At 44.6% G+C, this 27,931-nt stretch overlaps 1 long non-coding RNA gene across 1 annotated transcript in view; it reads right to left on the reverse strand.

Moving 5' to 3' along the window:
• Nucleotides 1–2,921: 2,921 nt before the first annotated feature.
• LOC138295512 (uncharacterized) overlaps nt 2,922–27,931 on the reverse strand; it is a 189,524-nt gene continuing 164,514 nt past the window's right edge. The window contains exon 3 of the long non-coding RNA XR_011203612.1: nt 2,922–2,997. This is a non-coding gene — a long non-coding RNA (uncharacterized lncRNA). The remainder of the gene's footprint in view (nt 2,998–27,931) is intronic.

Raw genomic sequence — 27,931 nt, forward strand, 5'->3', positions numbered from 1 at the left:
AAAGAACCTTTTAAAATGACATAGTCAGTTTTTCTCGGGAAAACCTGGTAAAACTCATTTGATCCAACACCACATAAGAACTCCTGAGGGGAAGGTCATAAGACTGCGTCCTTATCGTATCCCAGAGGCCCGCCGATATTTAATTGAAGAAGAGGTACAGTCTATGTTAAAATTGAAGGTAATAGAGCCATCTACAAGTCCTTGGTGTTCCCCTGTCGTGCTTGTCCCAAAACCGGACGGTTCAGTAAGATTCTGTATTGACTTCCGCCGTCTAAATGAAATTTTCCTATTCAATACATACCCTATTCCCAGAGTAGATGACCTACTTGAACGATTAGGCAAAGCCCAATATATGTCAACACTTGATTTAACAAAAGGGTACTGGCAAATACCCCTAGCGCCAGCTTATAGGGAAAAAACTGCCTTCTCCACACACTCGGCACTCTACCATTTTACGGTACTCCCGTTTGGTCTCCACGGGGCTCCAGCTACTTTCCAAAGGTTAATGGACCATCTCTTATGACCTTTCCAAAAGTATGCTGCCGCCTATTTAGACGATATAGTGATCTTCAGCGAAACATGGGAAGACCATCTTGTCCATCTCCATGAGATATTTCAGGCATTACACGCAGCCGGTCTCACAGCCAATCCAAGAAAAATTCCATCTGGGCTATGACCACATCGCTTATCTGGGATACTTTGCAGAAGAGCAAGATAGAGGCTATCCAGCAAGTTCCTACCCCCACAACCAAAAAATAATTTAGCTCCTTTTTAGGGTTAATAGGTTATTATCGATGTTTCATACCTCGATATTCCACTTTGGCCACCCCCCTCACAGACCTCCTTAAAAAACCCTGCCGTCTAAAATAACGTCCCTGTCGGAAGCCCAACTGGCTAGCTTTCATCGCTTAAAATCCTATCTCACTACAGAACCGGTCCTACGGTGTCCTGATTTCACTAACGTTTTCCATCTTCATACTGACGCCTCGGATGTGGGTTTAGGGGCGGTGCTTTCTCAACCTGACGACGATGGTCATGACCACCCCATTGTCTTCATTAGTAGGAATCTGTTACCCAGGGAGTGTCACTATCCGATTATTGAACGTGAATGTCTTGCTACCAAATGGGCTGTTGAGAACCTGAGGTACTATCTCTTGGGACATCCTTTCATTCTATTTACTGACCATGATCCCCTGACTTGGTTGGCTTCCCATAATGACTCCAACTCCTGCATCCTTAGAAGGTTTATGGAACTACAACCTTTCTCTTTTCAGGTTCGTCATATTCCGGGTACTCTTCAGGGTCCTGCAGACTATGCGGGTCATTCCGACCCTGGCGGTCGGTGGCCGCCAGGGCCACCGACCACGGGAGCACCGCCAACAGGCTGGCGGTGCTCCTACGAGCATTCTGACCGCGGCGGTTTAGCCGCGGTCAGACGCGGAAAGCCAGCGGTCTCCCGCTGACTTTCCGCCGCTCGTAGGAATCCTCCATGGCTGCGGAGCGCGCTCCGCAGCCATGGAGGATTCCGACTCCCCCTCCCGCCATCCAGTTCCTGGCGGTTCTCCCGCCGGGAACCGGATGGCGGGAGGGGGAGTCGCGGGGCCCCTGGGGGCCCCTGCCGTGCCCATGCCTATGGCATGGGCACGGCAGGGGCCCCCGTAAGAGGGCCCCTAAAAGTATTTCAGTGTCTGCAAAGCAGACACTGAAATACGCGACGGGTGCAACTGCACCCGTCGCACCTTCCCACTCCGCCGGCTCTATTACGAGCCGGCGTCATCGTGGGAAGGGAGTTTTCCCCTGGGCTGGCGGGCGGTCTTGCGAAGACCGCCCGCCAGCCCAGGGGAAAACTCGGAATACCCTCCGCGGTCTTTCGACCGCGGAGCGGTATTTCGGAGGGGGGAAGTCTGGCGGGCGGCCTCCGCCGCCCGTCAGACTCAGAATTAGGGCCTATTTGTCTCGATTTCCTGGGCCTTCGGAACTGTATCATTCCCGATCTTGGGATGGGGTGTGTAGCCGGCAGACGGATGTTCTGGCTACATTACAAACAGAATCGGGAATGGAGTCCCGATTCTCTTTCCTTGCCGACGCCCTGTCCGGGCGTCATGACAACATGGATGTGTCCTGCCTCGCTGGGAACCCGGATATCCGGGTTCCTGAGACAGTAAAAACCGACGACGGACTACGCGCGGCGCGCGTAGTAGCTGAAAGAGACACCGGAGGAGAAAAAGAAGAAGAGAAAGGAAGACCCGAGGAGACAGGAGGACGTCCGACCACGGAAGAGCCACGGGAATCGGCTGAACAGAACCTGGCAGAAACTGGAGAGGTTCCAGAAAGGCGTGAACTCCGCCACGTCCCCAGAGGGACGTGGCTCGACCAGGTACGGTCCTACATAGAGGACAGTTTCTGGTTAAATAAGGGGAGGGAGGGGACTACAGGAGAGGAGAGGGGACGAGGGGTGCAGGGAGGAGGGAGGATGCGAGGGGTGCAGGGAGAGGGGAGGAGAGGGAAGGAAGAAGGGCACTAGGGAATAAGAGCCCTAGAGGAGAAGAAATACGGGCACTAAGAAATAAGAGCACTAGAGGAGAGGAAATAAATGCACTGAAGAATAAGAACATTGAAAAGGAAGAGAAATAAGGGCATTAAGGAAGTGAAATAAGAGTACTAAAGGGAGAAAAGTAAGAACACACAAAGAAACAAAACCCTGTCACTCCTGAAGACACAAAAAGGTGACTCTCTTACACATTCTGACCTCCAGGTCATCACACTATTCTAGGGGACGGTATCTCTCTCTCTCTCTCTCTCTCTCTCTCTCTCTCTCTCTCTCTCTCTCTCTTTCTCTCTCTCTCTCTCTCTCTCTCCCTTTCACCCTCTCTCTCTCTCTCTCGTTGACACTAATGTGCATCACCAAAATCCTAGACTCACCCATATCTGCTTTCCTCTTGTTTCCGGTACACCTGGGAGTCCCACGAAGAGTACCTTCGCTGGTCAAGAGGAACCCTGGGAAAGAAGAAACAACATAGAGCTGAGAGTCCACAAGCCCTAGACCTTTAAAGACTAACACAGACATCTAAAATTAAATAAAGTCCTCGTTCACACCCCACCTGAGCCTCATAGTCCTTCTTATCGCCACGCACCCTGCCACAGTAACCTTATAAAGAAATCCATTCAGGATGTGGCTAGTAACCCAACCTTTTAAATAGCATTATCCAAGTCAGAGTCAGGGTGCCGAGGGCTAAGCATTGGGTCTGATTCAGTAACTACCTGGGCGCGCCTGCTCTCTTGGATAGTATTGATATTATAAATAAGCCCCTTAAACTGGGGGTGAATTTCCCAAAATTGTTTGTTATATCCCTTTTTTTCAATGTTCTGTTTCAGAGGAATGTCACAAGAATAACATCTGTTTTCATTTTGTTTTTTTACTTAGGCACTGCCATTTTTGTCTCATTGAAATATATTATAGTGAATAATTGGTTCTGAGGGCCATAAAAAAGAACGTGCTGAAAGGGTGATAGCAGATTTTAGTCACAATATAAAATCCTTGTACGATTTGTGATGAGTAATCCTTGTAAAGGTCTACACGCAAAGGTAATAAATGAAAACATTTTAAAATAATTAACACTGTCAAGTAGGGAGAACAATGAGGCAGCTAATCTAAAATACATGATAACGGTCATGGACTACATCATTTTCACACTAGGAAACAGATCAGGCACATAGTACAAGAATCGTTTGGAATGTTCTCGGGAACTCCTTTATTTCTGGAATTTGTATCAGCAGAGATGAGAACAGTTGTCAGGGACATATTTACCACTATGCAGAGGAAATATAAAATTGTCTCTCACTACTGACACATTCTGTAATCTAGGTGAACACTAATTATTTATTAGAACTCTTGTGATGTTCACGTGCATCTCTTGGGGGAAGACGTGTAGCAATATGTGAGTTGATCATATTTTGAGGCTGTCTCAGAAGCTTGGAATCTCCTGAGTTGCTATGGACCAGCTGGGAGCAAATCAAAATATATATTTTGATAGTGTATCCCATTGATAGATAATGCAGTGTGAGAGTTTAAAAAAGTTTTTATTCGCCTAAAAAAGCCATGACAAATGTGAAAAATCAGTAAATCGTTAATAGAGGCATATAAATATATTAAAGCTCAAAAGCAATGACAAAAAGTCTGCTGGTATAACTATAATCACAATTTCGTCAGAGATTATAAAACGAATAATACAACAAGATTCAAAGTGTAATCAAGTACTAACGGTTACCCATCTTATAAATTCTGTTTAGTCTAAAGTATGAACAATCAATCCTATGGAGGATGTACGTAAAAACATAACCTTGGAGGCACATCAATTCAAGTTTCATCGAAATTAGTGTTGTTCTCCGGTCTTTTCAGTCTTAGGGCTTGTGAAACATAAGTGATAATGACTAAACAGCAGTATTCTGAATCCAAAAGCTGAAGACGTTGCAAGCATGCTTTGTGTGATCTAGAACCATAAGTCCGCAATAGTGAGGGTAGATACTGCAGTTTGGGATGTGCATAAAAGCTGCCAAAAAATGAAGTATGCAAGAGTTTGCTTAGAAGTTGTGGCACTGGGACGAATGGTAAGGATTGAAACCAAGGGCCGTATTTATACTCCGTTTGCGCCGAATTTGCGTCGTTTTTTTCGACGCAAATTCGACGCTAAACTAACGCCAACTAACGCCATATTTATACTATGGCGTTAGAGGCGAATAGCGCCAAAGTTCCCGGAATGTGCGTCATTTTTTAGCGTGAACCCCTTCCTTGCGTTAATGATATGCAAGGGAGGCGTTCCCGTCTAAAAAATGACTCCCAGGCCTTTACGTGGTATTTATACTCCCGGGCAAAAGAGACGCCCGGGAGTGGGCGTGGCTAAAAACGGCGCATTTGCGCCGCTTTTTAACGCCTGGGTCAGGCATGGCGTTAAGGGACAAGTGGGCTCAAAATGAGCCCAGAGTGCCCTCCCCTGCCCCCAGGGACCCCCCCTGCCACCCTTGCCCACCCCAGGAGGACACCCAAGGCTGGAGGGACCCACCCCAGGGACATTCAGGTAAGTATTTTTTTATTTTTTTTTAATAATTTTTTTTGGCATAGGGGGGCCTGATTTGTGCCCCCCTACATGCCACTATGCCCAATGACCATGCCCAGGGGACAGAAGTCCCCTGGGCATGGCCATTGGGCAAGGGGGCATGACTCCTATCTTTACAATGATAGGAGTCATGTTGATGGGGGATGGGCGTCGAAAATAAATGGCGCAAGTCGGGTTACGACGATTTTTTCGACGTAACCTGACTTGCCCCATTTTAAGACGCCCATGCGCCATTTTCCCCCTACGCCGGCGCTGCCTGGTGTACGTGGTTTTTCTCGCGCACACCAGGCAGCGCCGGTCTGCTTGCGCCGGCTAACGCCATTCAATAAATACGGCGCCCGCATGGCGCTTCAGAATGGCGTTAGCCGGCGCAAAACTTTTTGACGCTAAACTGCGTTAGCGCAGTTTAGCGTCAAAAAGTATAAATATGGGCCCAAGTGCTCTGTTGAGGGAAGGTTACCATACTGTAAAGTGCAAAGTGCTGAGTCTGAAACGCCTAAGATAAAATCTATCTTCAATGTTCATGATCAGTGTTAAATATGATTATGTCCCCTCCGCCCACTTAACGTCTACATAACCGAGCTCATTAAGAGATTTAAAAAAAAAGCTAGTTTAGTTTCTGTGCTGAGCAAAAAGGTATTTCACAGTATATTTTGATCTATTGGCAATCTCACTAAGAGAATCATAGCGGTTTGACAAACCAATATCAGAAAAAGCCCTTTTAACATAGGCAGGCCATGAGATAGAAGCCACATCTGTCAAAGGCAGTCTTCAATGACTGTTTGTGAGAATGTAGTATACTGTGAATGCCGGGGTGTGGCCAAGATGGCGATGCAGATGGTTGCCTTTCACTTAGGCTTCGTTTTAACCAGGGTCCTTAGACAGTCAGGGGCATATTTATACTCCGTTTGCGCCTAATTTGCGTCGTTTTTTTCGCCGCAAATTCGACGCAAAACTAACTCCATATTTATACTTTGGCGTTAGACGCGTCTAGCGCCAAAGTTCATGGAGTTAGCGTAATTTTTTTGCGTGAACACCTTCCTTGCGTTAATGAGATGCAAGGTAGGCGTTCCCGTCTTAAAAAATGACTCCCAGGCATGTGCGTGGTATTTATACTCCCGGGCAAAAATCACGCCCGAGAGTGGGCGGGGCAAAAAACCCCGCATTTGCGCCTCTTTTGGGTCAGGGCAGGCGTTAAGGGACCTGTGGGCTCAGAATGAGCCCAGAGGTGCCCTCCCCTGCCCCCAGGGACACCCCCTGCCACCCTTGCTCACCCCAGGAGGACGCCCAAGGATGGAGTGACCCATCCCAGGGAAGAAAAGGTAAGTTGTGGTAAGTATTTTTTTTAAATTTTTTTGTGGCATAGGGGGCCTGATTTGTGCCCCCCTACATGCCACTATGCCCAATGACCATGCCCAGGGGACAGAAGTCCCCTGGGCATGGCCATTGGGCAAGGGGGCATGACTCCTGTCTATGCTAAGACAGGAGTCATGTTAATGGCGTGTGGGCGCCAAAAAAAAATGGCGCAAATTGGGTTAAGACGATTTTTTTGCCTCAGCCTGACTTGCCCCATTTTGGGACGCCCAAACGCCATTTTTACCTACGCCGGCGCTGCCTGGTGTACGTGTTTTTTTTTCACGCACACCAGGCAGCGCCGGTCGGCTAACGCCGGCTAACGCCATTCAATAAATAAGGCGCCCGCTTGGCGCCTCAGAATGGCGTTAGCCGGCGCTAATTTTTTTGGCGCAAAACTGCGTTGGCGCAGTTTTGCGTCAAAAAGTATAAATATGGCCCTCAATCTGTTCATATGTGCCCTGGAGTTCGCTCTAGGAGCTGGATACAGCATCTCTACGGAGGCGCTGCTCAGTTGTTTAGAGCCTGGGCTGTGAATTGCTCTGAACAGATGCCAGAAGACTGCCTGCAGGCGCAACAGGCAATGCAGCTTACACCACAAGGAGAATTTGATGCGCACTACCCCACACCTTGCAGTGGCAGCCTGTTGCAAACCCCCCACCCCAGACATGACAGAAGTATAGCTGTAGGTTCTGAAGCAGTGTGAGACTGCAAAATGGAGGAGACAGCACTGCTGAAGTGCCATGGGCCACAAAACTTGTTAGAGGCTGACTGTATGGGAGATGCTGGTTGTGCACCGGTGTGGAGGCTGAGGCCCCTGACAGATGTGATCAGAGAAGAGCATGCTGCACTGCACCGCACCTGGCTACCTCAGAGAGCTGGAGGCGGGTTAGAGACGGGGTTTGTGGCTGGAGGATCGGGAAAACCAGCAGCCGTGTGGAAGGTGCTGAGTACTCCCTTTTCCGATGAGCTGTAGACAAGCAGAGTGGGAGCTCACTCAGGACACTCGCATCAGGCCAGTGGCAGTGAGTGAAAACACAGGCCCCTTGTGGGACCAAGAAGGCCGCTGCTCAGGACGATGTGACGCTGCCTCTGGGGTAAGCTAGAAGGCACAATAAAATACCTCCATTGCTGCCATGACTGCACATAGCCTGCCAGTGTGTGGGCGGTCAGGAGAGGTCCCTCCTTTCTTAGGAGAGTGAGACTTGATGGTGCTGTGAGGTTGGGAATGATGTGAGAGCTTGTGCCAGTCCACAGGGTGCCTTGCAGGACTTACTAGTGTTCTTTGCCTTCAAGCTGGGTCTCCTTTGTCCAGAAGATTGAGCCAACGGTGCATGTGGGGAAAAAGGGAAAGGAACTGCTGGCAGCTTGTCCTGGGTAAGTGTTGGGTCAGAGTATGTAAGCAAAACTGAGGGGGAATGCTGCTGACTCTCTACATCTTCTGGGCTCCATCTGACCTGCGGTCTCGGGTCTCACCTGTGAACCTTTGCTGCAACAAGTGCTCTTTGTGCCCCGGGCCTAGATGGGCCTCTGGACTGTCAGTGCAGTGGGCTCTTCAAGATTGCCTTAGGAACACTGAAGTTGGTGATTTTAAGATACAGTACTTCTGCTCAAAGCCCTTGCTCCTGCTTTCCAGGGTCCGCAACTGATAAGGTATGGTTAAAAGAAAGACCTCCAAGCCACTACACCCACGATCCAAACGGACAGAAGCCTACTGGATCTATTGTACATGGACACTGCTAGCACACATTGGCTCTGCTGTTTCAAGGAAAATTAGAGTTCTGTGGTGACCAAGAGTGTCGAATGGGATGCCATGAAGGTGGTTGTGAGAGGCCACTATCAATGCCTCATAAGGGAGAACAGGCATAACTCCTCCGGACTGTCCTGTGACTGGAGGCGTGCTTGGGTGCCACTGAACTGGAGGCGGTGGCAGTAGTTGAGACACAGGTGAGACTGCAGGACCTAAGAGAACAGCATAGGGATGCGGTGCATTGTCTTAATAATATTGATTATAAGGCCTCATTAGCTCATCAGCATGCGGAGGGGAATAAAGCTGGCTGCACTCAGGCATGGCTGCTATGCATTGAGGTGCCTCGTACTATCTTTGGGCCAGTTTGCACTCCCACCAGTGAGGTGTCACGCACTGAGATGTAACTTTGCAAGGTCTTTGCACAATATTATGAGACACTGTAATCCCCACGGACTCTCCCCTGCACCAGCTCTGGGAGTATGACACAAGGGCCACCCTCCCCACCTTAGCCCCCTGTAGTTCCAGGACCTAGAGCAGTCACTGCAGCTGGAGGAATTACAATCTGTGAAACGTCAAATGGCTGGCAATAAGGTCCCGGGAATGGATAGGTTCCCAGTGGAACACTATGCAACATTTAATTGCTCCTAAGCTACTCGCAATGTATAAATAGGATCATCAGCTGTGGAGGCTACCAGAGCCCCTAAGAGAGGCACTTATAGTGGTGCTGCCCATGCCTGGCAGGGTCCCCAGAGAGGTTGGCTCATATCCAACATTGACTATAAAATCCTCAGCAAAGTGCTGCCAACCGATTGCTCCCAACGCTTGAGACATTGGTCCACCAGGACCAATATGGATTTATTTCTAGCAGAGCTACATCCTACAACATTAGTCGACTATGTCACATCATGGGAGTGGGAGAGGGCTCCCATGGCCCACCAGTGGTGGTTTCCTTAAACTTCAAAAAAGCTTTTGACACCCTTGGGTGGCCATATCTAATGACAGTCCTTTAGGTACTTGGGAGTGGGCCCTGATTTCAGACGTGGGTAAAATTGCTCTACACGGAGCCCGAGCAGGGATACTGCTATTATTTCAACAATTAGGCTTTAGTAGTGGCTTGCGCCAGGATTGCTCACTTTCCCATGTAATTTTTGCCTTAACTATGGAGCCCCTGGCTGCTCTATTATGGGCCAGGGGTCTGGCATGGGGTGTCATGGTGGGGCCTCACTGACTCGTGGGCTCGCTGTACGCAGATGATGTCTGATGAACTGGGTGAAGTCTTGTGCCTTCCTCTTACATCGAGTAGATCAAGTAGAGGCTGAGGGGGTGATTACTGATTGGCTGCCCTAGTGGGTTGAGATATTCCATTACCTCGGGGTAAATATCTATCATACCTAGACGACAATCACAGTAGGGCCCTGACTTCTCTGTGGCAACCACTGGGATGCTGGAAACACCTGCCTCTATCACCTATGGTTTAATCATCAATCTAAAAAATGATAGTACTCCCATAGCTCCTTTACTTTTTTGCTGCGGTACTGGTGATTCACTTTAGGGCTTTCTTTGGGGAACTCCGGAGACTGATGTACGACTGTTTGGGGCGGAGCGCGTAAGTGCATAGCTATTACCATACTCCAGCATCCTCTGATAGATGGGGGCCTCAGAGACCTGAACTCAAACTCTACTTTACAGCGACCCACTTTCAATGGCCTATGCAGTGGCTGGTGGGAAATGCAGTGAGTTAGGGTTGGTAGATCAGAGAGGAACTTGGGGACAAGGAATCGCTGGAGTGGCAATTGATGCCCGGAGGCACACTTGGGAGATGGAGGAGACTGACGCATACTGCAAAGAGCTGCTAGAGCAGGTATATTCAGCCATGGAGGGTTGCGCCACCCTAAACCTCACAGCTGTCATCCTGGAGCATGCCCAGATTGAGAGCTTTGCTGACATGCATGACCCGGGGCCCTGGAGGGAGGAGACCTCTTCCAGGAGGGATCCCTAGGCTCCTACCTAGAATTGCAGGCTGATTATAATCTGGGGGCTGGCTAATTCTTTGGATATAATGCCCTTGTCCTTGAGGATAGGAACACTTGGGGTGGAAACCCTCGCCATTACATAATGGACCGCAGTGTGTATGACACATGTCTGGGCAACCAAGCAGTCGCAGCATTATATGCAGCGCTACAGGTTGCAGAGGCGAAGATACAGATGTGGAGCGAGCCCCGTTGGGACGCCTGCCTGAGAAGAGATCTAACGTATAAACATTGGAAAATGGCGCTCAATCTGTGTGTACCACAATGCCAGACGGAAATTTACCAAATTCAGTTACCTACCCCATACATACCTCATGCTACACCGTCTGAGAAAGATGTTACCTGGGGTTGCCCCAGTGTGTCCAAGAAGCAGGCATCATGATGCAAACTTTTTGCACTTGGTGTGGGACTGTCCACCCCTGACCCGAGTATGGAAGCAATTCATAGAGCATGTATCTGATGTGCTAGAGGTACAACTGCCACTTGATCCTTCCTATTGTCTGTCACACAGCACATGAAGGGCCTTATTTATACTTTTTGGTGCAATACTGCACTAACGCAGTTTTGCACCAAAAGGTTTTGCACCGGCTTGCTCCATTTTTTAGCACCAGCTGGGCACCATATTTATGGAATGGTGCAAGCCGGTGCAAAGGGTAGGCTAGCTTTTAAAAAAATGACGTTAGGCAGGTTTGAGTCAAAATAAATGATTCTGACCAGATTAGCATCACTTTTTGACGCTAAGGGGCATATTTATACTCTGTTTGCACTGAATTAGTGTCATTTGTTTTACTCTAATTCAGTGCAAAACTAACTCCATATTTATACTTTGGTGCTAGACCCGTCTAGCGCCACATTTATGGAGTTAAAGTCATTTTTTAGAAGTGGAAACCTACATTGCCTTAATGAGATGCAAGGTAGGAGTTCCCGTGCAAAAAATGACTCTATGGCCTTAACGCCATATTTATACTCCCATGCACAAATGGTGCAAGGGAGGGAGGAGGGGTCCAAAAATGGGGCAAAGCTTGCTTTGCCCCATTTTTTAAGACCTGGGTCAGGGCAGGCGTTAGGGGACCTGTGGGCCTATTTCCATGGTGGAACACCGTGGAATAAGCCCATAGGTGCTCTCCCCAGGCCCCAGGTGCACGCCCACCCACACTAGAGGGGCTGCGAGGATGGGGGACCCCATCCCAGGTAAGCACAGGTAAGTTTGCATTTTATTTTTGAAAGTGCCATAGGGGGGCCTGAAATGGGCCCCCATACATGGCAGAGGGTGCAATGGCCATGCCCAGGGGACCCCTGTCCTCTGTGCTGGCCATTGGGGTGGTGGGCATGACTCCTGCCTTTTCTAAGGCAGGAGTCATGTGGCATGGTAGGTTTAGCACCATAAAATGATGCTAATCTGGTTAGAGTCATTTTTTTTACTCCAACCTGCCTAAAGCCTTTTTTTGGTGCTAAACCCTCTTCTTCTATACTGCCAGCCCCACCCGACTAAAGTCATTTTTTTAAACTCTAGCCTACCCTTTGCACCGGCTTGCACCATTCCATAAATATGGTGCCCGGCTGGTGCACAGAAATGGTGCAAGCCGGTGCTAAACTTTTTGGTGCAAAACTGAGTTAGTGCAGTTTTGCAGCAAAAAGTATAAATAAGGGACAATATTTTGTAAGCTTGCGCCACTTTAGCGTCAAAAAATGACGTTAATGCGGCGCAAAAAAAGTATAAATCAGGGCCATGGTGCTAGATGGGTCTAGCACCAAAGTATAAATATGGAGTTAGATTTGCACCGAATTAGAGTAAAAAAATGACACTAATTTGGTGCAAACAGAGTATAAATATGCTGCAGAGTATAAATATGCCCCTAAATATGGCGTTAAGGCCATAGAGTCATTTTTTGCATGGGAACGCCTACCTTGCATCTCATTAGGGCAAGGTAGGTCTCCACTTTAAAAAAATGACTTTAACTCCTTAAATGTGGTGCTAGGTGGGTCTAGCACCAAAGTATAAATATGGAGTAAGTTTTGCCCTGAATTAGAGTAAAAAAAAATGACAGTAATTCGGTGCAAACAGAGTATAAATATACCCCGAAATACTCTAAATATCACCTTAAGTTTGCTAACCTGGCCATGGTTGTCTATAAGCGATTGATTGCTCTGGCCTAGAAAGCAGCCCAGCTGCCATTGCTTGGCTCTTGGCTCTGGGGTGTATTAAGATGGGCAAAAGCAGAGGCTGATGCAATGGCTCATGCTATACTCATTAAGGGGGAGGGGGGCTTCAACTAAATGGGATGACTACATACTTAAGATGTGGGACAGACTGGATGCTCACACATGAGCATCACTATCGATTGGTGAACAGAGGGAAAAACTGGGACACTCCATGAAGCTTCCTCTGCTTGAAACTCCCCACAGACCTTTCCCACTAGATGGCGTCAACTATGATGCATCATAATCCTACCTCCTCCACTCCAAGAGTCTATGGGCCTCATTCCGACCCTGGCGGTCTATGACCGCCAGGGTGGAGGCCGGCTGAAGCACTGCCAACAGGCTGGCGGTGCTTCATTCAGTATTCCGACCGCGGCTTTGAAGCTTGCAGCACCGCCATGGAGATTCCGACCCCCTTCCCGCCAGCCTGTTTCTGGCGGTTTTCACCGCCAGAAACAGGATGGCGGGAACGGGTGTCGTGGGGCCCCCTAACAGGGCCCCCTAAAGGATTTTCACTGTCTGCATTGCAGACAGAGAAAAAAGCGACGGGTGCAACTGCACCCGTCGCACCCCTGCAACTCCGCTGGCTCCATTCGGAGCCGGCTTCATTGTTGCAGGGCCTTTCCCGCTGGGCCGGCGGGCGATCTTTTGGCAGTCGCCCGCCGGCCCAGCAGGAAAGTCGAAATGACCCCGCGGTCTTTCGACGGGGTAACTTTGGTGGGCGGCGTCCGCCGCCCGCCAAAGTCAGAATGACCCCCTATGTGTTTTCTTTCTTTTTCTTCTTTTTTTCTCTCCACTGTTTTTCTGTATGTTGAGTTTATTAAGATGTTCAACTTTTTATATTATTGATATTGACTTGCATATGTCCAGTGGGATAGGGGTTGGAGATGGCACTATGATGACTGACCCCCTCCGAGATGCAGGAGCTATATTATCCACCTGAGAAATTTGCTGGACATATATGTATAACATGCTCTGTAACAACCTATACTCTACAGCTATAATTATTAAGATTTTTCGAACTGCTTGCGGAGTATAGTATGTTCATCATGACTGGTTGGAATCCTGCATCATGAATTTGTCGGTTTGAAAAAAATGCCAAATTAGACATATTAAGAAATACTGGGAATGCTAAATCTTAAACCAAGTTAATGATGGGGCAACCTGGACAAATACTCGAAATAGGGTAGGCAAGCTCCAGATGCACAATGAAACGGGCCATACTCTTAGGAATTGCTAGATCTCTGCAAAGAAAATTACTCTCAATAATTTAAAGTCTGCCCAGAGGGTGTAGCCCTAGACAAGGGCCCCATAACACCCCAAGAAAAGGCATTTGCTTTTATACAACCTGATAAGTTCTCTGATATGCTTTTGTCCCAGTTTAATAGATAACCTAAAAAATCCCTCAATAGCCCCACTAAATGTGCTGGCTCTCCGGGTTACAGCTTAACCCAATTCAAATTGCTTGATAACACAACACCAAGATAATTAAGACTCCTTACTTTGGTAATTAGGATTCCATCTATGTGGTGTGGGCTTGAGCAAGTCTTTTTAAGGCCACAAATCATTATGTGTGATTTCTGATCATTTAATTTCAAATTTCACTCCCCCATAAAATCGTTAAAAATATCAAGGTGCAGCTGCAGGCCGTTTACAGTAGGGGCAATCAAGACTGCTTCATCTACTTTCAGTGCAATGATTACTGGGCAGTTCCTGACTTTAAGGAGATTCTTACCTTTCACTACCTGCACTGACTTGTGGGCATATATATAAAAGAGAAAAAAAGAGGCTAAAATACATCCTTGCCTCACGCCCTTGCTAGAATAAAAGGATGAGGTACATTTGCCATTTATGCTGAAACAAACCTGAACCTTTGTGTCTCTAGGCAGATGTATTACAAGGTCTATTAAGGTTGGGACAATCCCTGTTTTGCCCATCATAGACCATAGCTTGCCCCTGTCCATGAGTTCAAACCCACTAAAGAGGTCCATGAATGCATTGTGAAGGGCCCCTCCCCTAGCTTGGACATATTTATCTGATCTCAGTATGGGGTTTTTTGTGTTCACCGACCCCCAGGTGACTCCATATTGTGCTACAGAGAAAAATATATTCCCAGGGGCCCAGTCTTCCAGAATTTGCCAGAGGACCCACCCCAAAATCTTTACTGAGGAGATCAGAAGGGAGATAGTTTGATAACATGAGGGTTGACTTCTGTTTCCATTTTTTTAAAAAAGTTAACAAGGATGGTCTCCTTCCAAGAACTTGGGATATTGCCTCTTACTACAGCGTGAAAGACAGTTAATAGGGGTGCCCAAAAAACATGAATCTGTCTATAAATGTCAATAGAAATTACATCAGCGCCTGGCATCTTTCCGATGGATGATTGTAAAATAGCTCTGTTTACTGCATTTACTTGGATGGAATTGCTTAGGGCTAAGATTTACAACATGGCAGGGGTTGGTGTCTCTACAGTGGCTTTTGTTTGTGAGTCGTGGCTAAAAACGTTTGTAAAAGTGACTGACCCAGTCCTCTGCTGAATTGTGACATTCAATTCTGGGCTGATTATCGTCAGTGAAAATGGCCTGTTTATAACTTCCCAGAAGACCCTGGAATCCCTAAATGGAGCAGTGACATGAAGGTCTCCCCAGACCTGGTTTCTTACCTCCTGTTTCCTTTTTTCTAAGAGGGTTTTTAGGTAGCTCTACATTTTCTTATATCCTCAATATTACATGGGACACTTTTAAGTTCTCTTAAATGTGCAAGGCCAGCAGTGCATGCAGAGTTAATCCATTTGTAAGGGTGTGGTTCTTATGTTTAAGCTTCATGACTAGTAGGCTAGAAGGGAAGCTGCAGAGCCCCAAAACTACCCAACACAGCCTCCTCAGATAGGTAGATCATGACTTCATCTTGCTTTGATTAAATGAAATTTCCAAGACATTGTTCATGATCTATTTTTCTCCATGTTAGGTTAATACCATTATTTTTTTTAAACTGAACATCTGGGAGAAAGCTGTGTTTTTGTAATTTATCCTAAGGGTATGTTAGGCTGCGGACTAATGGATTATGATCACTAATATTTGATAGCAGAATGTGAGTCCTGTATGTATGACACAATGTGAGGTGAAAACAGGATAAAATCCATTGAAGAACCCTTGCCTCTGCCAGTAAATGTTGGTGGAATAAACACACCTTCTTTGAAAAAGTCTAAGTTAAAAAGTAAATTGTGTTTGGTCATACCTGTATGGGGTATGAATAAAGTGCTTTAAGTTTTTCTCATGCCAGTCAGTAATGCTATATAACCTTTCTCCTCTAAACAGGCAATTGATTATGTTAAAATCAGCCACATATAGATTGGCTCTCATTTGGATACTTAAAATAAGTCTATATCAATATATAAATATATATCAATTGGTCTGTATCAATAATCAAATTGGTGGGGTGGCTGGAAAAATAGTTGAAATAATAATTAATTAATAAAATGTCGAGAAGCCCAGGTAATGCCAGGTGCAAAATCTGTGAACAAGGGGTACACAAGAGCTTTTCGACTTTAAAATTGATATTCCTTAAGCAAATAGGAACCCCTATGTTCCTGGTAGGTCTGCCTGAGACAGCTGGTGTAGCAACCCTGCAGAACATTTGAAAAACATCAATATCAAAGTCTTCAAGGGCCCAAGTCTCTTTGAAACATACAACGTTGCACCCTTTGATTAAATCCAACTAGTCTATACTGTCCGGCTTTTTACTGCTGCCTGCAATGTTCCATGACAGAAGTTTAAGACAATTTGGGCCAACAGCGTCTCCTAAGTTTGCAAGGTTACTTGAGATATCTCCCTTGTGAGCCTCTGGACCAGTATCAGTGGAAAGGCTGGCCAAGGGATCAGGTAGTCACTCAACATCTGACATATTTGCTAAAAACGCAGATCGATTTTCCTTGGCAAAGGAAGAAGTCGGCTGAGCAACTGTGTTGAAGTCTGCACCTGGAGAATGGTGAGCTATTGAAGCTGTCAGTACAGGGCAGTAGAGACCTCAGTGGCAGTGCACAAATCTTGCCTGTGATTTTAGCGCAATGATCCAGTCTGTATAGTAGGTGGCTTACCAAATGGGGATTTCTAAAGTTTATTACAACGCAATCTCCCCTCGAGGATTTTGGGGTGTAACCTAGCCAGCGCACTCTCCTGACCATGATGATATCGTCAGCAAGGTTTAGTGGCCAGCCCGAGTTTAATTTACAGTAACGGGCAACTTTGTTTTTTTAAACCTTGCCTGTTCTTATATACTTACTTGGGTAAGGACGAAGTTGTAAAAGACCCTCACATTTCTCACTTACAACCACATGACTCTTGTGATTTAGTTTGTTGAATTTGTTGCGAAGGTAGGGCCCTTCAGCCGCTTGAAGTGATTTAGAGAGCTGTGAGTGGCTGGCTGTAAAGTGCGGAAATGGAGTAACTGGCTGAACCGTATTGGTAGATTTCAAGTTGGAAGGCACAGAAAGGAGTTGACTTGAGGTATATGGAGTTGGGCCAGGGTGGGCTGAAGAACGAGATTGCAATCTATTTTTAACAATATTTTGATTGAACTTACAGTGATCCATAGGTACGTGCACTTTATCCACCAAGGACTTCATTTGCGAAGAATGTCTCATTAGATGTCCTTCAAAATGGCCTCCAGGTTATCAAAAAAGGCTTACACATGTCCAGTAATATTAATCTAAGATTTTCTCCAGATGTACATCTTCCATTTTTATGGGCAAGCACTTCATGCCTTGTGTGTTCCTTTTTCGCACCTACAAGATCTTTTTGCACAGTTTGATTGCGCCTTTACTACTTAAACAGCAACATTGTCTGGGTTGGGGAGATGGATCATGTCTTAAAGTAACAGAATAATTTATGAGAGAGTTGAAAGTAATGCAGGATTTAGCAAGAGCTTTGGAAGCTACAGGTCTTACTAGACGAGAGTTTAATGCAACTTCTGAGGTGTCAGCTCTGGACTTGGGCAATGTACCCACCAGTGGGATAACAGAGAGTCCAGGAGAGTCATTAGATTCAATGTATTTTTGGACTGCATCTCTGCGTTTTCTACTATCTCAAGTTCTGAGGAGATTACTCCCATGGCTGATGACAAATGAGAACTGATGTGGGCTGTTACTCACCCCCTTGTTCTCGGACTTTCTTTGATTAGAAATGCTTATTTTCCAATTTTTGAATGTATGGGCAGTGGCTTCAGTAACTGGCAAACCTTAATACAGTGATGGCCCGGAAGCATGAAACAAAAAGCCAAGAGGGGGGACCCAGTCCACCCTCGTCTGGCCACAGACGTGCACAGATGGGTCCGCTCTTGGTCCGGTCATCACCTGGGCGCATGCCCAGCTGTGTCCCATGCTGTGGGTCTAATGCAGCACTTGAGCTGCCTGGCCCCTCTTTGAGCAAGGGAAGGCTGCGAGGCATAGCCCAACCCAGCCAGGGCCACAAAAGTACTTGTAGTGGAATGCATGCAGGAAATCTGGTCTGATGTACATTCATTAAAATATGCAGGGCCTAGCTTTGTGAATTTGCCCATCTTAGTTTGGAGATCACCAATTAACAACTAACAACACCCATTGCTTGTTGACACTTCCTCAGATTTTCAAGGAAACATGAATCTGAGCCAGCACCAAAAACTAATGCCACCCCAGGGGTGGCTTTAGAGGGGTGCAATGATGAGAAATACTTTTATTTCTCCTCGTTTTTTGCTCTTTCTATGTGTGCTGCATTCTGCAGCACACATAGAAGGATCAAATTGCCACTAGTTCTTGTTTTTGTGCAGGAAGGTGTCTCTTCCTTCACATAAACATTCACCCCTGTAACACAGGCACCTTTGCACCATGATGTAAGGGTGCTACATTGGTGATAGGCAAATAATTTAGCGCTGGTGCAGGGGAGAACATACATATGTTTTACACATGTAAATTAGGAATGGGTAAAAACAATTGATGTGTGCCAAGAGGGTGTCAGGAGAGCAGTAAAGGAAAAGTATTATAAAGTATATGCCATAAGAAGCTAGCTAATTCACAAAAGAGAAGCTAGTTGCTTTCTCCTGTAACCTCTGATTGTAAAGTTCTAAGGCCCAGATTTACTATACACTTGCATTGTCCTTACGTCATGGAAGTCTTTGGAAGGCAACGCAAGTGCTCAGGTGTCATTTACAAAGCGACACAAATCAAAATTTGTGCTGCTTTGCAGCACTTTTCAGCTTCACAAAGCACCACAGAGCCTTCCACTGCCTTCCATTACCCTGCAATAGATAGGAATTACATGGGTGGGGCATGGGCTTTTCCATGCATCCACCTATGTAATTTAATACAAATCCAGATTTCGTATAGGCATTAAACCTGTGTTTGCACAAAATGGTGCCCCTCCACTTTACTTCTTCTTTCCATGTGTATGACCTTCTGCAGTAAATAGATAAAGGACTATGCCTCTAAGGACTGATTTTGTGCAGGAAGGTATCTCTTTCCAACACAAAAATAATCCTGCTCGTTCCAAAGGCACCCTTGTACCCTGGCGTAAGGGCCCCTGCTTGGAGCTTGGATGCCTGAAGTGTGGCAGCATTATGAGAAAGCAGAAGTGCCTCATATTGTAGTAGATATGGTGTGAATCTAATATGTCTTTTTCACATAACGCAGCGCAGCAAGTTGCATGAAAGGTTAGTCAATCTGGGCCTAGTGGTTCAAACTGTGATAAGTTAGGCATTTTGCCCTGGCAACTGAGTGGAAAGTAAAGTGGCTTCCGTTTGCATCCTTTCCTAAAAAAAGATGGTCTTCTTTTCAAAGAGGCTCTTTTGTAATTGCAGAAACAATATTACAGTTGAACCTGGCGCTAGGCAGTGTGCAAGGTCACTTCACTGTAGTTCCTCTGACAAATTTCCTTGCATTTTAGTTTATTTCACCCTCTTACAGGTACAACTTGTAGCATGCACGTTTCATAAGTATAACACAGGAATACGTATGAAGGTACAAAAATGAGTATGTTAGTAGAAAGGTAGATTGGAAGTTTATGTGTGGATTGCGTATATTATTAAGAATATTGGCAAGGACCGCAGCCTTTTCCACCTACCTCTGTGACTACCTTCTCCCTAAGCCACTTGAAAACACAATACATTGCGGAAACCAATCTGGGAACATTGTTGCCATGTGTGAATTCCCTCTTCTCTATGGGGGGGCAGTAATTTGTTTCCAATTCTTACTCAAAATACTTTCTAAATGATTGATTCTAGCTCATATTACGGGAAACGAAAAGTAGAATGGGGTTTGTTGCCTTTGGGAGACAGGCAGTAACTGTTGCCTAAATGGGTCTTTCAATCACTATCCATTCCCAGCAGCCAACTTCGCTCACTAACCGAGCAATGTTAATTGTACATTGAAAGACTGATTTATAGCAATAGGTTTATGCACAATAAAACCATGCTTTGACAGTCTTGTACCATCAGAAGGTCTATACTAAGTTGGGTTGTTTTTGGATACATCCTGATTGAAATAAATTGTGTAGCTAAGAAAACAGAGCAAAATGTATAAGAAAAACATATCCTTTGGCAAAAAAGCTCCGTAGAAGTTATAAAACGTTGGGCAACGTAGTTTACGAACTTAAGTGAATAGTTGCCATTTTTATAACTATGCTCATAAGCCTATAAAGTAGAAAGCATTAGCTTATTATTTCATACTTTTTTACAGCGTGTACTCTATATTTAGTTTTGCTTATTGTAGTGCATGTCTTTTTTTTTAATGTTTATTGAGAAGTACATGTCAGTGTTAAATAGAGAAACAATACATCAAATTATGGCCATATATGAAAAATATTATGAAATATTAACTTCTCAGATTTCTAAACACAAAAAAACAACAAAAAAACATTATACATATATCAATAAATGCAATATATGAGATTATTTATAAGGCATCCAACTGTGCATTAACTCTTAGAAGTAGACCTATAACAGAAAATATGGAAAGAAAGAATTATGCAATATGTATTAAACCATATATTATAGGTTGTTAGAAGACAGTCGAGATAGTATTATCATGCAAATCCACATATATAACATTTCAAATGCAGATATTCCTGCCAATTCAACAGTGTTGAATTGGTGAACAGTAAGTCCTACTTAAAATAACAGTGTTAATGGGTGAGATATCAATTGTCTTAATAACAGCATGACTCAAAACAATAATAAAAATGTCTTAATAAAGATAGGAGACAAAGAATGAGAAAACGTTTACGTGTGAATATTAATAGAATATGTATTAGCTAGAAAGGGTTTCCAAATTTTGATGAAAATCCCAACATTATCTTGCAATCTGTAAATCAGCTTTTCATATGATGCCATGTTATACATTTCAATAACCCATTCATCATGTGTAGGACGTTGTGGTGATCTCCAATGTCGTAATATACAAATTTTTGCTACAGTGAGTGCAATAGCAATCAATCTTCTTGTATGGTTTGTTAGATTTGGGAGATCAGTAACATCATGTGATATAACTAATTTTTCTGTTAAAGGAATGGGCACATGTATAGCTCTGTGTATAGAGGAAGTTATAGAAGACCAGTATTCCGTCAAAACTGGACATCGAAATAAAATGTGTAGGATATCACAATCCTCATGAGGACACCTCCATGTAGTGCATGTCTAAGCAAGAATTGCACCTGACAATCTCCGTGGTAGGACTGATAAGATCGTTGGTGATGGCCAGACTTTATTATTGCATAATTTTTAGACTAGAATCCCACAAAGTCTGATTTTCACACTTCAACAAATCTGGAGCCAACCTGTAATGCTTTGCATGGACTTAAACTATGACAGCATAGCAGTTGATTTGACATACGTCTAGTGGGTACTAATGAAAGCAAGGGTAACATTCAAAATCCTATGTGGAATAAGTAAAGTCTACTAGAACAAAGGTCTGCCATATATTTGGAAATGAGTAAAACACTATACACCATTCCGAACTGTGAGATGATCAAAGTCACCTAAGATCACCCACCTTATCTGCATTCCAACTTAAAAAATGGGGAAGGGGTTTCCACTGAATGCTAGTATCAAAACTCTGTAAGGCCTTAGAACTGTCCTTGAGATCCAAGCCGAACATTTTAGTTAAAAAAACGTACTTCTGCATACAGAATAGGTATGTAGCCCTTACCTGGGTGCCTAAGTGCATGTGAAACTGGTACCCTCACTTTTATATTGTCCTTTACATCACACTAATCTAGAGTGTGTGTAGGGGCCTAGACATGTCAGTCGTAAAGCGAGTTCCAGGAGCTGTGCCGTAACCTGGATGGGTGCACCAGTCATGCCTCATACAAGGCATGAGGCTAAAAACCCTACCCTGGGTAAGTCACATAAAGTGGTGGTGACAGGGTACTGAGATATATGAATAATTAATATGACCAGACCTTGTTCTTGGTGTCAAGGACATTGAGGTCTACTGACCTCTTTCATGTAAAATTCTACTGTTGTGTGAACCCAAGATCCTTGCACTGACATTCCAAGTGTATGTCAAGTTCATATTTGTGCATTGATTGTGTGACACATGTATGGTACTAGGACGCTGTATATTGTAGGAATCTCAGAGCTAGGTCCTGTGGCAACCATTTTGGATGGTGCTTGATTTAGTCTGACAGAGGGTAGATATAGCTTCCCAAATGGTGGAAGTTTATTGACTGCACTACTGTGGCTGAAGATTAGGGACTCAGACTTTGAAGTGAAGGAGGACGAAGACTTTAAAATTCAATGAGGACTTATTAACTAAGGACGGCTGATTAGTTCTTCTTCAACAGTATACTTTAGTAGATGTTAATGGTAAGGGATGGGACTGTAGTTTTTGTTGTTCAATGTGAGGAAGGTTTCTGTGCAGGGCTTACCCATTTACTGCCTGAAGGAAGGCTTTAATGCCAGCCAGATGCAGATTTGTCATACTTCATTGTGTACTTGTTTTGAATACTCCTGTTTGGAGCCAGTATCATGTCAACCTGCTGTGAAAGTCATCACACTGCACATTTTCTGGGAAACAGCCAGAAAATGGAATTTGAAACGAAAGCAACCCAAAATTATCTGGAAATGTTAAGCAATGGAACCATGTGCCCTGTCTTGCAAAATATGTGAAAGTTTGGTACCCAAACCACCCCATTTTGTTCCAGTTACACGTTCTTCATAACTAACAAAGGGAGTGCTCCATACAGTACTCAAATAATTACTGTGTGACCAGAACTGGTGCCTGTGTAACAGCCAGTCTCCAAGAAGTGAAGGTACTCCAATTTCTGCTGGAGGAGCTTGAGTTTCATCGAGCCTAGAAGCATGCCCGTCAACATAGAGAGGGAAAATGCATTCCTGGTCATGTAAAAGGAGTGACTATCCAGGAGAGAAGCCCAGTACATCCTTGGCATGGGGAAAAAGTTGAGAATGAACGTGCCAATAAGGGTGCGAAGCCAGGAGCCCTAATTGTTTTGAGGAGTCCCACAGTGTCTCTGAGCAGCACCCTGTGTGAATGGTGTACCCATGTGAATGAGATGCTGGTGCTACCACTGTCAATGTTGAAGTAAGACTACTTTGTTGTCTCCGACGTGGGAGTACTGATTGGACCAGAGCCCTCAATTGCAGAAGACTCCCACGTGGTCACTCTCAGCCAGGATATCGCACCTTCCATTCCAGTGCCCTCTTTGGCTCAGCCTAGGGAGACAGCCACTGTTGAAGACAAGTGCCTCATCCCACAGCCTTTGATTTCTAATCAAAGCCGACATAGCACAGTGCAGGAGCCACTGCAGCAGATTGGGGGCCGTTGCACACATCTGTAATACACCACCTCAACTGCAACAACAAAATATAGGTAACTACTGGGCCTAAAGCCTTGGGTGAAACTAATGACTGAGGAACTTAAAACCAGATAACAGTGACCGTAAAGAGTTAAACGTGAACTAAACTGTTGAATGTATCCAAACATTGGGAGTAGTTTTGAATGAACTGTCCCCATGACTAATCAGTGTCTTGCCTCATGTCACGCACCAAGAATTAAAGACACCTGGGAACTTAATTAGCATGGAGAGGGTATTGAGGGGTGTTGTTCTTCATGGCAGACCACCCACAGGACAACAACCCCGTAAAAAAATACCCTAATTGCACTATGTGGTTGTCTTATTTATAGTAGAATTCTCACCTGCAGCATATGATTTCTTATTTTAAAGTTAATAGTGGCTTCTTTTAGACGTTAATCTGTGGATACGGCCAATTTGGAAGCAGGAATGTTTAACTGCTACATTTCTGAAAAAATGAGAAAAGACAGACACTGAACATCTTCTATGAAGCTGTTGGTGTAGAAAATATGGCGGAAATATTTATTACGAATCAATTGGATGCCGTTACTGCTGTGAGCAAACGTGTATGCATAGGTTATAATCAAACCCATCCGTTTTTTCTGTATTCTCTGTAGTGATTCTAGCCAAAAAACATTGCCCGCCATTGTACACTGGCACAGCTGCGTCTGTGTTACGAAAATGTTTATATTTATTTTTCTTCTCTAAGAGTTTCTCTGCTTATTAAATCTTTCTCTCCCATTAGTGTATGCTGCAGGCGTTTTGGATTTAAAACCTAATTGCCCTCTTGCGTTTCCCATTGCCTTCATTATAGATTTTTCTTCTATTTCAATCCCAAAAGTTTGTATTTAGTTGCATTATTAAATACTTATGTTTGTTTTCGTTCCTCTGTACTTCTTGAATCGAGCGGTTCATGCTTTTTTGTGCCATGACGGAAATAAGCAAAAACTACTTTTTTAATGATCGCAAAATTTGCAACTATATTTTGGAGCTATGTTCTACACTTGTTTATTTTTTGAGTGCTGAGAGCTAATGCCTTGCAGTGTGAAAATGTGTATATTAAAAGGGAACTAAGTGAATTTCAAAACAAAATTCGCTCAGTGACAACTTACCAACAAACCCCATTTTGCACAACATACTCTCTGAGGTAATCATTATTTAAATATTTCTGGAAAACTATTATTTTATTCAATGTGCTTTCAGAAACAAACAAAAAAAACAATTTCTGCTACCCAAGTGGTCTAGTTTTTTAAACCATGAATAAATTACCAAACAGATTATAAGAATATATGCTATGACAATGCGTTTGTCTAACAATGATGTTTTGTTGATTTGATAATCAGCGTTCCCAGTTTACCCAAGCGTTTTCAGACGTATCCTTGTATTTAATGCATACCACAAACTGAATTGTGTTTTGGTTCTCATTAGAAACCAGTGATGACCACTTTATTGACCTGTGGGTAAGCCCTATTGGGATTCTATGGCAGAACCGGAGTCTCCGATTATGCTTTCTCTATCTTTCCTTCTCCAAATACAGTAGCCAACCAAAGATAGTTAAAAACAGGTAAACAAACCCCATATGCCATGAGGCTTTGAACCACGACTCCTTCATAGTCCACCAATAGTATATGGACATAACCTACAAAACAGATAAATCCCATCTTGACTGCCTCTTTCTTTTCTGCTCCGCAGTCAAGATAAGTGCCTCTCTGTTTTGTCTCTTATGTGATAGTTATACTGTTGTCAAAATTTATAGACCTTGTATGTTGCGCTCTGTGCAATGTATCACTACTAATGGTATCTTTTTTCCACAACTTATATCAGCACTCCATGCGTTTTGTGCATTGTGCAACCGCGGTTCGGTCTGCTTGCATTTTTAACGATGCGTATTGAGCCTCGATCTCCACAGGATTATTTTTATACCTCCTGGAAGTTTGCCGACACGTCTTTCTCTCACACTTGGCAACTCCAGAATTAACATTGTGCTGGTGCCGCCTACCCCGGGCTGCGATAAAATGGGAAATTACAGGTAGTGAGAGACTTTGGGGCAAATCTGATGATTAACATCTGAACATTTTTGCTGATTTGAGGAGTTTATTCTCCCCTCCATTATATTATAATTTTTGGGACTCCTATGATCTGGTGGACTGCTTCCAGCTTATTGCTCCCTTTGATGCCATGTACAACAGAGTATTACAGGGCTGCAACAATTTCCACAGGTTCTGTTTCTTCTCTCATTTACCCTTTTTTCAACCCTCTGAATACTTAAGAAAGTGAAGTTCCACCCTCTTGTTGCCATGTCTGACTATGAGCCCTCTGATCAAGGTCTTTAGGCTCATGGGCCTAAAGAAGATGAAGATTAGTATTATGATAACAGCTTTGTTGAAGTCATTGACCAAACACTCTCTGGATAAAGCACTTTTCCCATCCCTGCAACCCATTTCAAAACGACTGAATGAACTCTCTGGACGTTTGACAGATACTTTTCCTACCCCTCCCAACCCCAAGCCTACATCAGAACCCTACTGGCCTCATTCATATGCCTATAATAAATTGTCACAAGGGGCTTAGGTGAACACACATACAGTTCTAGGAAATGCTCAAAATCTCCTGCCCCTCTGACTTCCCCTGCCACGGATACTGACTCTGATTCCTCTTCTTCCTCTCATCAGTCCAAATCCTCTAAGCGTTCTAAGAAACACAAGGGTTCTTCCTCCTCCCGCCCCACCTCCCTCCCTTCCAATGCCTTTAATTTTGAGCCGTCCAACATCATCCATTACAGGTCTTCTGAATGGGTTCTTGCCTCTGTTGTTGCTGATTACATGCAACACCATCTCCGCAAAAGCGTTGAAAGGGAACTCTGTGCCTGACTCAGAGCAGAATGGCCTCGGCCTGATCTCCCGTATAAGACAACTCAAACTCCTGACATTCACTCCACCGTGCTCACCTTTCTTAAGAAATTTTCCAATGATCCCAAGAAAGGGATAGACAGAGCCCTACAAACTTGACAGGACAAACATCTTGATGTTTAAAGCCCACTGGCAAAAACTCTAGAATTGACCCTACATGCTCAAGACACTGGCATTCCCATCACTCTAGAATTGTTGGCTGGGTGAACACAACAAGCGATCTGTCTGCTGGGCAATGCTAACTGCAATGTGCCCTCTGAAAGGCACAAATAAGTGCTTCTTTGGATTGACCTCCAATTGGTAGAATTGGTGACTGCTGAACCCAGTCCTTTGGCTGGAAGACCTTTTGGGGACAGATTTGTCAAGGATATCAGCAAATTCGCAAACACCTTTGCTTCTCTTGACAAGGCACAATCTTCTCTCAAGAAGGTTTTTAAGCCCCTTTTTGGCCGGGCCGGACGTGACAGAGGACATCCGTCTGTCCACTTCAGCCAACAAAGATCTCAATGCAGGTTCTTTTTCCATCGCAGAGGTTACTGGCAAGAGCCCTCCCAAGTGGGGTTCTTCCCCTCCAGGTCAAGCAGCTTCCAAGGATGTTATAGCAGAGGCATCAACAGATGTTTCCAAGCCTCCAACAGTCATTGTGCAGGAAACAATTCCTCCTTTTCTTCCAAATCTTCCTCTGCGGGCAGGTTAAGACATTTTGTACACAATTGGGCCAAGATATCAATAGATTGTTGAGTGCTAAACACAAGAGTTTCATAGACTCTGAGATTCAAGATCTTTCAAAGAAACAAGCTATTGCACCAACTCTCCTTCATCCAAAGGGTTTTGTCAGCAATGTTTTTATAGTTCAGAAAAAAGTGGGAAGTCAACCTCACAGAGTTCAGTCCTTGGGTGATTTGTCGACATTTCAGGATGGAAGGTATTCATCTTTTTGGGAACTGCTTCAGGAAAAGGATGAAATGGTTTGTCTAGATCTCAAACACATCTACCTCTCCATGTTTCCTTCACACAGGTGCTATCTTCAATTCCAGTGGTGAAATCAGTGGTACGAGTATCACTCGCTTCCCATTGGGCTATCTTCAACTTCTTGTGAATTCACAAAGCTCATGAAACCAGTGGTAGTACATTTGAGGCGGATGGAAGTTTGCAGGATCGTCTATTTGTACAACATGATTCCGATGGCACAAGACAAAGCGAATCTCCTGTTGCACCTGTCTTGGGCAGTATATCTGTTGTAAGATTTGAGTTCAGAATCAGTTCCAAAAAAAACATGATTATTCCTTCTCAACAGATATAGTTCTCGGGGCTTCAGGTGGAGTCAGTCAAATACCATTTTCTTCTTCCTCATACGAAAGTAAAATTTGTCAAACTAGAGTTGGAGACAACTCTGCAAACTAGATGGTGTTTTGGAGGACCCTGGCTTAGATTGTGGGTCTGTTAGCTTCTTCTATTCAAGCTATCTTCCCTGGTCAATTACACTACAGAGCTCTTCAACTGTTGAAAATTCATTATCTCCAAAAAATGTCTCGCAAACGATTCTCAGGTTGCCTTGTCTCTCGAAGCTCAAGAAGAAATTAAGTGGTGACTTCTGCACATGGAAGCTTGTAATGACAGAACCATTTTCGGTGCTGTGATGGAAGAAAGATGCCAGGCCTTGGGACTGGGGAGCAAGGTGCATAGATTTTTCCACCAGCAGTCGCTGGTTGTCCAAACAGCTAGGGCTTCATATAAA

This window comes from Pleurodeles waltl, chromosome 1_2 (assembly GCF_031143425.1).
Source record: "Pleurodeles waltl isolate 20211129_DDA chromosome 1_2, aPleWal1.hap1.20221129, whole genome shotgun sequence".
Classification (NCBI taxonomy): domain Eukaryota; kingdom Metazoa; phylum Chordata; class Amphibia; order Caudata; family Salamandridae; genus Pleurodeles; species Pleurodeles waltl.